At 63.6% G+C, this 10,911-nt stretch overlaps 1 non-coding gene across 1 annotated transcript; it reads left to right on the forward strand.

Annotated features, from left to right (window-relative positions):
* The first annotated feature begins 4,877 nt into the window (after positions 1 to 4,877).
* LOC131869010 (5S ribosomal RNA) lies at positions 4,878 to 4,996 on the forward strand. The gene has a single exon (XR_009367407.1). It is a non-coding gene; the product is annotated as a 5S ribosomal RNA (ribosomal RNA).
* Positions 4,997 to 10,911: the final 5,915 nt, after the last annotated feature.

Raw genomic sequence — 10,911 nt, forward strand, 5'->3', positions numbered from 1 at the left:
ACACTTCGGAGCCCTCCTTGGTGCGCACCGATGTTGCGCACCTCGGAGCGCACCCGGGGAAAACAATGCAATTAACCCGACTTTCGACTTCGTGGGCACCTCGGAGCGCTCTCGGGTTCGCACCTCGGAGCACACCGAGGTGCGCACCTTTGATGCGCTGCCTTCACCAATTTCCAGAAAAGGCAAGAAAACATTGAGAAGGTGTGCGCACCGAGGTGCCCACCCTGGCGAAGGTGCACGCGAGGTGCGCACCCGGGGCAAACCGGGCTCCGACTTCGTGCACGCCATGCTGCGCACCTTGGAGGGCCATGGTGCGCACCTTGGAGCACACTTCGGAGCGCTCAATGGTGCCCAACCCAGCCAAGGTGCCCACCGCGGCGAAGGTGCACGCGAGGTGCGCACCCGGGGCAAACCGGGCTCCGACTTCGTGCACGCCGCACCTTGGAGCACACTTCGGAGCGCTCCTTGGTGCGCACCAGGGCGCGCAACCCAGCCGAGGTGCCCACCCCGGCGAAGGTGCACGCGGGGTGCGCACCCGGGGCAAACCGGGCTCCGACTTCGTGCACGCCATGGTGCCCACCGCGGCGAAGGTGCACGCGAGGTGCGCACCCGGGGCAAACCGGGCTCCGACTTCGTGCACGCCGCACCTTGGAGCACACTTCGGAGCGCTCCTTGGTGCGCACCAGGGCGCGCAACCCAGCCGAGGTGCCCACCCCGGCGAAGGTGCACGCGAGGTGCGCACCCGGGGCAAACCGGGCTCCGACTTCGTGCACGCCATGGTGCCCACCGCGGCGAAGGTGCACGCGAGGTGCGCACCCGGGGCAAACCGGGCTCCGACTTCGTGCACGCCGCACCTTGGAGCACACTTCGGAGCGCTCCTTGGTGCGCACCATGGTGCCCACCAGGGCGCGCAACCCCGCCGAAGGTGCACGCGAGGTGCGCACCCGGGGCAAACCGGGCTCCGACTTCGTGCACGCCGCACCTTGGAGCACACTTCGGAGCGCTCCTTGGTGCGCACCAGGGCGCGCAACCCCGCCGAAGGTGCACGCGAGGTGCGCACCCGGGGCAAACCGGGCTCCGACTTCGTGCACGCCATGGTGCGCACCAGGGTGCCCACCGCGGCGAAGGTGCGCACCCGGGGCAAACCGGGCTCCGACTTCGTGCACGCCGCACCTTGGAGCACACTTCGGAGCGCTCCTTGGTGCGCACCAGGGCGCGCAACCCAGCCGAGGTGCCCACCCCGGCGAAGGTGCACGCGAGGTGCGCACCCGGGGCAAACCGGGCTCCGACTTCGTGCACGCCATGGTGCCCACCGCGGCGAAGGTGCGCACCCGGGGCAAACCGGGCTAGGACTTCGTGCACGCCGCACCTTGGAGCACACTTCGGAGCGCTCCTTGGTGCGCACCATGGTGCCCACCAGGCCGCGCAACCCAGCCAAGGTGTGCGCACCAAGGTGCACGCGAGGTGCGCACCCGGGGCAAACCGGGGTCCGGCTTCGTGCACGCCGCACCTTGGAGCACACATCGGGGCGCTCCCGGGTTCGCACCGGCGTTGCGCACCGTGGTGGGCACCTCGGAGCGCACCGTGGTGGGCACCTCGGAGCACACCAAGGTGGGCAGCGAGGTGCGCACCTTTGATGCGATGCCTTCACTAATTTCCATAAAAGGCAAAAAAAAACGAGATTTTAAAATTTCCGTTTTGAAAGATAGTGAGAAAAAGGGAATGCTGGTGCCATCTTGAGCCCGCCCTGGTGCGCAGCCCAGCCAAGGTGTGCGCACCAAGGTGCCCACCCTGGCGAAGGTGCGCGCCCGGGCAATTAACCCAACTTCCAACTTCGCGCGCGCCAGGGTGGGAGCGCACCCAACAACCGGGCCTGGGAAGAGCCAATGCGAGAAACCCCACCAAACGCTCTGACAAAAAAAGAGGGGGCGCTCCAGTAACCCCGCTTCGGAGCGCACCCTGGGCAAACCCAGCCAGGGTGCCCACCCCGGCCAAGGTGCAGGCGAGGTGCGCACCCGGGGCAAACCGGGCTCCGACAACGTGCACGCCGCACCTTGGAGCACACTTCGTAGCGCTCCCGGGTGCGCACCTCAGAGCACACCAAGGTGGGCAGCGAGGTGCGCACCTTTGATGCGCTGCCTTCACTAATTTCCAGAAAAGGCAAAAAAAAGAGGAGATTTTAAAATTTCCGTTTTGAAAGATAGTGAAAAAAACGGAACGCGGGTGCCATCTTGAGCCCGCCCTGGTGCACAGCCCAGGTAAGGTGCCCACCCTGGCAAAGGTGCGCACCCGGGCAATTAACCCTACTTCCGACTTCGTGCGCGCCAGGGTGGCAACCGGGCCTGGGAAGAGCCAATGCGAGAAACCCCACCAAACGCTCCGACAAAAAAAGAGGCGGCGCTCCAATAACCCCGCTTCGGAGCGCAGCCGGGGCAAACCCAGCCAAGGTGCCCACCCCGACGAAGGTGCACGCGAGGTGCGCACCCGGGGCAAACCGGGCTCCGACAACGTGCACGCAGCACCTTGGAGCACACTTCGAAGCACTCCCGGGTGCCCACCGGCGTTGCGCACCGTGGTGGGCAGCGAGGTGCGCACCTTTGATGCGCTGCCTTCACTAATTTCCAGAAAAGGCAAAAAAAAATGAGATTTTAAAATTTCCGTTTTGAAAGATAGTGAAAAAAACGGAACGCGGGTGCCATCTTGAGCCCGCCCTGGTGCGCAGCCCAGGCAAGGCATGCGCACCAAGGTGCCCACCCGCGGTGCACGCCCGGGGCAAACCGGGCTCCGACTTCGTGCAGGCCGCACCTTGGAGCACACTTCGGAGCGCTCCTTGGTGCGCACCATGGTGCCCACCAGGGCGCACCCGGGGCAAACCGGGCTCCGACTTCGTGCACGCCGCACCTTGGAGCACACATCGGAGCGCTCCCAGGTTCGCACCAGCGTTGCGCACCTTTGATGCGCTGCCTTCACTAATTTCCAGAAAAGGCAAAAAAAAACGATATTTTAAAATTTCCGTTCTGAAAGATAGTGAAAAAAACGGAACGCGGGTGCCATCTTGAGCCCTTCCTGGTGCGCAGCCCAGGCAAGTTGTGCGCACCAAGGTGCCCACCCTGGCGGAGGTGCGCGCCCGGGGCAAACCGGGCTCCGACTTCGTGCACTGCATGGTGCCCACCAAGGCGCGCAACCCAGCCAAGGTGCCCACCGCAGCGAAGGTGCACGCGAGGTGCGCACCCGAGGTGCACACCCGGGGCAAACCGAGCTCCGACTTCGTGCACGCCGCACCTTGGAGCACACTTCAGAGCGCTCCTTGGTGCGCACCAGGGCGCGCAACCCAGCCAAGGTGCTCACCCCGGCGAAGGTGCACGCGAGGTGCGCACCCGGGGCAAGCCGGGCTCGGACTTCGTGCACGCCGCACCTTGGAGCACACATCGGAGCGCTCCCGGGTTCGCACCAGCATTGCGCACCTTTGATGCGCTGCCTTCACTAATTTCCAGAAAAGGCAAAAAAAAAAAAAAAACGAGATTTTAAAATTTCCGTTTTGAAAGATAGTGAAAAAAACGGAACGCGGGTGCCATCTTGAGCCCGCCCTGGTGTGCAGCCCAGGCAAGTTGTGCGCACCAAGGCACCCACCCTGGCCAAGGTGGGTCACGGGGTGGGTCCTAGGGTGGGTAACGGGGTGGGTACTAAGGTGCGTGCCAAGGTGGGTCATGGGGTGGGTGCCAAGGTGGGCACCAGGGTGGGTGTGCACCAACCCTAGCCAGGGTAGGTCACGGGGTGGTTGTCGGGGTGGGCGTCAAGGAGCCAAGGTGGGTGGCAAGTAGCCAAGTTGCGTGCCAAGGTGGGTGTCGGGGTGGGTGCCAAGGATCCAAGGTGGGTGCCAAGGAACCAAGGTGGGTGTCTGGGTGGGTGCCGAGGTGGGAGCCAGGGTGGGTCCCAAGGTGAGTGCAAAGGTGGGTGCCAGGGTCAAGGTGAGTGCCAATGTGGGTTCCAAGGTGCCAGGGTCAGGGTGAGTGCCAATGTGGGTTCAAAGGTGCTAAGTTGGGTGCGAGGTTGGGTGCGAGGGTGGGTGGGTGCCAAGGTGTGCTAGGTGGAAGCCCGGGTGGGTCGGCATCCCATGGGTGTCGAGTTGGGTGCCTGATGGGTGCTTCTTGTCAAGTTTTAGTCGTCGGGACTCATTTCGAGCCTTAGAGGTCGTTTCTTGTCCGGTTGCCCTGTCTTCGACCTGGGAACCCAATTTTGGTCCTCGGGTCCCATTTTTTTTTGTCTCGCATCCCACTTTTGGCCTGTGGCCTTTTCGGGGTCGATTCTCGTTTTGGGCATCAGAGCATGTTTCTTCTCCTAAAACCCAATATTTGTTTATTAAGTCTCGGAACACATTTTTGTTCTCGTGGACCCATCATGGGTCTTGGAACGCATTTGTGGTCCTTGGGTCCCATTTTGCATCCCGAAACTTGTGTTTTGGTGCTTGATCCCTATTTTGGGTGCCCACCTTGCACCAAGTGCGCACCCGGGGCAAACCGAGCGCCTTGGTGCACCGGGGCAAGATCGAGCGTGCACCCGAGGCGCCCCGAACATGCACCAAGGTGCACTCGGCCCACATGTGAGCGCAGGTCGTTGCGCCCGAGGTGGTGTGTGGGCACCGCGTTGCAGACGGGACACTGCACGCACACGACGCCCCGTCCAGGTGCACGCACGTAGGCCGGGCCGGGTGCACACCCGACGCCCTAGCAAGGTGCGCGCACCCGGGCAGGGCTCACACTTGGCGAACGGGGCGCACTTCGCGAGGGAGGGTGTGCACCTCGACGGGGGTGGGTGGCCGGGGTGGATTCGCACGTGGGTCGCGGTTTGCTAAGTACACACTGCGACAAGCTCATAACGGGTGCGATCATACCAGCGTTAGTGCACCGGATCCCATCAGAACTCCGCAGTTAAGCGCGCTTGGGCCGGAGTAGTACTGGGATGGGTGACCTCCCGGGAAGTCCCGGTGTTGCACCCTTTCTTAGTTTTTCGCCGGGCGTCGCAATGCTATTTGAATAAACCTTTTGCCCGTTTGCGTTCTCGTCGGGGCCGGGCCGGGCCGGGGTGCGCTGCCCGCACTACCGCGCGCGCGGGGGCGACACCGAGCGCGCACCCGAGGCGCCCCGAGCACACAGGCCACGGTGCAACCCGGGCGTTGTGCGCGCACCCCGGTGCGCCCGAGGTGCTGCGCGCGCACCCAGGTGAAATCGGTGTGCACCTCGGCCAGTGCGCGCTCGGTCGAGTCGCGCACGTTGGCCAAGGTGCACGGTGATGTTTCTTACTCTAAGGTTCCGCACCAGACGCCCGGGACAGGTGAGCGAAGCTGGGCGGGGCCGGGTGCGCGGCCGGGGCAGGTGCACGCAGCTAGAGAGAGCTTTGGAGCACACCAGAGGTGCGCACCTTGGAGCACACTTCGGAGCGCACCAATGATGCGCTCCATTCAAAAGTTTCCTGAAAAGGCAAAAAAAGTTGAGATTATAGAATTTCCCACTTGAGAGATTGTAAAAAAAAAAAATTTAAAATGAAGGAAACGCGGGTGCCAAGGTGTGCGCGCCCGGGTGCGCAGCCCAGCCAAGGTGTGCGCACCAAGGCGCCCACCCTGGCGAAGGTGCACGCAAGGTGCGCACCCGAGGCAAACCGGACAATTAACCCAACTTTCGACTTCGCGCGCACCTGCGCACCTTGGAGCGCACTTCGGAGCGCTCCTTGGTGCGCACCAATCTTGGGCACCTCGGAGTGCACCATGGCGCCCACCAAGGTGCGCACCCGGGGCAAACCGAGCTCCGACTTCGTGCGCACCTTGGAGCGCACGAAAGGTGCGCACCATGGCGCCCACCAAGGTGCGCAGCCCAGCCAAGGCGTGCGCATCAAGGTGCGCACCCTGGCGAAGGTGCGCACCCGGGGCAAACCGAGCTCCGACTTCGTGCGCACCTTGGAGCGCACAAAGGGTGCGCAACCCAGCCAAGGTGTGCGCACCCCGGGCAAACCGAGCTCCGAATCGTGCGCACCTTGGAGCACACTTCGGAGCCCTCCTTGGTGCGCACCGATGTTGCGCACCTCGGAGCGCACCCGGGGAAAACAATGCAATTAACCCGACTTTCGACTTCGTGGGCACCTCGGAGCGCTCTCGGGTTCGCACCTCGGAGCACACCGAGGTGCGCACCTTTGATGCGCTGCCTTCACCAATTTCCAGAAAAGGCAAGAAAACATTGAGAAGGTGTGCGCACCGAGGTGCCCACCCTGGCGAAGGTGCACGCGAGGTGCGCACCCGGGGCAAACCGGGCTCCGACTTCGTGCACGCCATGCTGCGCACCTTGGAGGGCCATGGTGCGCACCTTGGAGCACACTTCGGAGCGCTCAATGGTGCCCAACCCAGCCAAGGTGCCCACCGCGGCGAAGGTGCACGCGAGGTGCGCACCCGGGGCAAACCGGGCTCCGACTTCGTGCACGCCGCACCTTGGAGCACACTTCGGAGCGCTCCTTGGTGCGCACCAGGGCGCGCAACCCAGCCGAGGTGCCCACCCCGGCGAAGGTGCACGCGGGGTGCGCACCCGGGGCAAACCGGGCTCCGACTTCGTGCACGCCATGGTGCCCACCGCGGCGAAGGTGCACGCGAGGTGCGCACCCGGGGCAAACCGGGCTCCGACTTCGTGCACGCCGCACCTTGGAGCACACTTCGGAGCGCTCCTTGGTGCGCACCAGGGCGCGCAACCCAGCCGAGGTGCCCACCCCGGCGAAGGTGCACGCGAGGTGCGCACCCGGGGCAAACCGGGCTCCGACTTCGTGCACGCCATGGTGCCCACCGCGGCGAAGGTGCATGCGAGGTGCGCACCCGGGGCAAACCGGGCTCCGACTTCGTGCACGCCGCACCTTGGAGCACACTTCGGAGCGCTCCTTGGTGCGCACCATGGTGCCCACCAGGGCGCGCAACCCCGCCGAAGGTGCACGCGAGGTGCGCACCCGGGGCAAACCGGGCTCCGACTTCGTGCACGCCGCACCTTGGAGCACACTTCGGAGCGCTCCTTGGTGCGCACCAGGGCGCGCAACCCCGCCGAAGGTGCACGCGAGGTGCGCACCCGGGGCAAACCGGGCTCCGACTTCGTGCACGCCATGGTGCGCACCAGGGTGCCCACCGCGGCGAAGGTGCGCACCCGGGGCAAACCGGGCTCCGACTTCGTGCACGCCGCACCTTGGAGCACACTTCGGAGCGCTCCTTGGTGCGCACCAGGGCGCGCAACCCAGCCGAGGTGCCCACCCCGGCGAAGGTGCACGCGAGGTGCGCACCCGGGGCAAACCGGGCTCCGACTTCGTGCACGCCATGGTGCCCACCGCGGCGAAGGTGCGCACCCGGGGCAAACCGGGCTAGGACTTCGTGCACGCCGCACCTTGGAGCACACTTCGGAGCGCTCCTTGGTGCGCACCATGGTGCCCACCAGGCCGCGCAACCCAGCCAAGGTGTGCGCACCAAGGTGCACGCGAGGTGCGCACCCGGGGCAAACCGGGGTCCGGCTTCGTGCACGCCGCACCTTGGAGCACACATCGGGGCGCTCCCGGGTTCGCACCGGCGTTGCGCACCGTGGTGGGCACCTCGGAGCGCACCGTGGTGGGCACCTCGGAGCACACCAAGGTGGGTAGCGAGGTGCGCACCTTTGATGCGATGCCTTCACTAATTTCCATAAAAGGCAAAAAAAAACGAGATTTTAAAATTTCCGTTTTGAAAGATAGTGAGAAAAAGGGAATGCTGGTGCCATCTTGAGCCCGCCCTGGTGCGCAGCCCAGCCAAGGTGTGCGCACCAAGGTGCCCACCCTGGCGAAGGTGCGCGCCCGGGCAATTAACCCAACTTCCAACTTCGCGCGCGCCAGGGTGGGAGCGCACCCAACAACCGGGCCTGGGAAGAGCCAATGCGAGAAACCCCACCAAACGCTCTGACAAAAAAAGAGGGGGCGCTCCAGTAACCCCGCTTCGGAGCGCACCCTGGGCAAACCCAGCCAGGGTGCCCACCCCGGCCAAGGTGCAGGCGAGGTGCGCACCCGGGGCAAACCGGGCTCCGACAACGTGCACGCCGCACCTTGGAGCACACTTCGTAGCGCTCCCGGGTGCGCACCTCAGAGCACACCAAGGTGGGCAGCGAGGTGCGCACCTTTGATGCGCTGCCTTCACTAATTTCCAGAAAAGGCAAAAAAAAGAGGAGATTTTAAAATTTCCGTTTTGAAAGATAGTGAAAAAAACGGAACGCGGGTGCCATCTTGAGCCCGCCCTGGTGCACAGCCCAGGTAAGGTGCCCACCCTGGCAAAGGTGCGCACCCGGGCAATTAACCCTACTTCCGACTTCGTGCGCGCCAGGGTGGCAACCGGGCCTGGGAAGAGCCAATGCGAGAAACCCCACCAAACGCTCCGACAAAAAAAGAGGCGGCGCTCCAATAACCCCGCTTCGGAGCGCAGCCGGGGCAAACCCAGCCAAGGTGCCCACCCCGACGAAGGTGCACGCGAGGTGCGCACCCGGGGCAAACCGGGCTCCGACAACGTGCACGCAGCACCTTGGAGCACACTTCGAAGCACTCCCGGGTGCCCACCGGCGTTGCGCACCGTGGTGGGCAGCGAGGTGCGCACCTTTGATGCGCTGCCTTCACTAATTTCCAGAAAAGGCAAAAAAAAATGAGATTTTAAAATTTCCGTTTTGAAAGATAGTGAAAAAAACGGAACGCGGGTGCCATCTTGAGCCCGCCCTGGTGCGCAGCCCAGGCAAGGCATGCGCACCAAGGTGCCCACCCGCGGTGCACGCCCGGGGCAAACCGGGCTCCGACTTCGTGCAGGCCGCACCTTGGAGCACACTTCGGAGCGCTCCTTGGTGCGCACCATGGTGCCCACCAGGGCGCACCCGGGGCAAACCGGGCTCCGACTTCGTGCACGCCGCACCTTGGAGCACACATCGGAGCGCTCCCAGGTTCGCACCAGCGTTGCGCACCTTTGATGCGCTGCCTTCACTAATTTCCAGAAAAGGCAAAAAAAAACGATATTTTAAAATTTCCGTTCTGAAAGATAGTGAAAAAAACGGAACGCGGGTGCCATCTTGAGCCCTTCCTGGTGCGCAGCCCAGGCAAGTTGTGCGCACCAAGGTGCCCACCCTGGCGGAGGTGCGCGCCCGGGGCAAACCGGGCTCCGACTTCGTGCACTGCATGGTGCCCACCAAGGCGCGCAACCCAGCCAAGGTGCCCACCGCAGCGAAGGTGCACGCGAGGTGCGCACCCGAGGTGCACACCCGGGGCAAACCGAGCTCCGACTTCGTGCACGCCGCACCTTGGAGCACACTTCAGAGCGCTCCTTGGTGCGCACCAGGGCGCGCAACCCAGCCAAGGTGCTCACCCCGGCGAAGGTGCACGCGAGGTGCGCACCCGGGGCAAGCCGGGCTCGGACTTCGTGCACGCCGCACCTTGGAGCACACATCGGAGCGCTCCCGGGTTCGCACCAGCATTGCGCACCTTTGATGCGCTGCCTTCACTAATTTCCAGAAAAGGCAAAAAAAAAAAAAAAACGAGATTTTAAAATTTCCGTTTTGAAAGATAGTGAAAAAAACGGAACGCGGGTGCCATCTTGAGCCCGCCCTGGTGTGCAGCCCAGGCAAGTTGTGCGCACCAAGGCACCCACCCTGGCCAAGGTGGGTCACGGGGTGGGTCCTAGGGTGGGTAACGGGGTGGGTACTAAGGTGCGTGCCAAGGTGGGTCATGGGGTGGGTGCCAAGGTGGGCACCAGGGTGGGTGTGCACCAACCCTAGCCAGGGTAGGTCACGGGGTGGTTGTCGGGGTGGGCGTCAAGGAGCCAAGGTGGGTGGCAAGTAGCCAAGTTGCGTGCCAAGGTGGGTGTCGGGGTGGGTGCCAAGGATCCAAGGTGGGTGCCAAGGAACCAAGGTGGGTGTCTGGGTGGGTGCCGAGGTGGGAGCCAGGGTGGGTCCCAAGGTGAGTGCAAAGGTGGGTGCCAGGGTCAAGGTGAGTGCCAATGTGGGTTCCAAGGTGCCAGGGTCAGGGTGAGTGCCAATGTGGGTTCAAAGGTGCTAAGTTGGGTGCGAGGTTGGGTGCGAGGGTGGGTGGGTGCCAAGGTGTGCTAGGTGGAAGCCCGGGTGGGTCGGCATCCCATGGGTGTCGAGTTGGGTGCCTGATGGGTGCTTCTTGTCAAGTTTTAGTCGTCGGGACTCATTTCGAGCCTTAGAGGTCGTTTCTTGTCCGGTTGCCCTGTCTTCGACCTGGGAACCCAATTTTGGTCCTCGGGTCCCATTTTTTTTTGTCTCGCATCCCACTTTTGGCCTGTGGCCTTTTCGGGGTCGATTCTCGTTTTGGGCATCAGAGCATGTTTCTTCTCCTAAAACCCAATATTTGTTTATTAAGTCTCGGAACACATTTTTGTTCTCGTGGACCCATCATGGGTCTTGGAACGCATTTGTGGTCCTTGGGTCCCATTTTGCATCCCGAAACTTGTGTTTTGGTGCTTGATCCCTATTTTGGGTGCCCACCTTGCACCAAGTGCGCACCCGGGGCAAACCGAGCGCCTTGGTGCACCGGGGCAAGATCGAGCGTGCACCCGAGGCGCCCCGAACATGCACCAAGGTGCACTCGGCCCACATGTGAGCGCAGGTCGTTGCGCCCGAGGTGGTGTGTGGGCACCGCGTTGCAGACGGGACACTGCACGCACACGACGCCCCGTCCAGGTGCACGCACGTAGGCCGGGCCGGGTGCACACCCGACGCCCTAGCAAGGTGCGCGCACCCGGGCAGGGCTCACACTTGGCGAACGGGGCGCACTTCGCGAGGGAGGGTGTGCACCTCGACGGGGGTGGGTGGCCGGGGTGGATTCGCACGTGGGTCGCGGTTTGCTAAGTACACACTGCGACAAGCTCATAAC

Source organism: Cryptomeria japonica, unplaced genomic scaffold (genome assembly GCF_030272615.1).
Source record: "Cryptomeria japonica unplaced genomic scaffold, Sugi_1.0 HiC_scaffold_228, whole genome shotgun sequence".
NCBI classification, from domain to species: domain Eukaryota; kingdom Viridiplantae; phylum Streptophyta; class Pinopsida; order Cupressales; family Cupressaceae; genus Cryptomeria; species Cryptomeria japonica.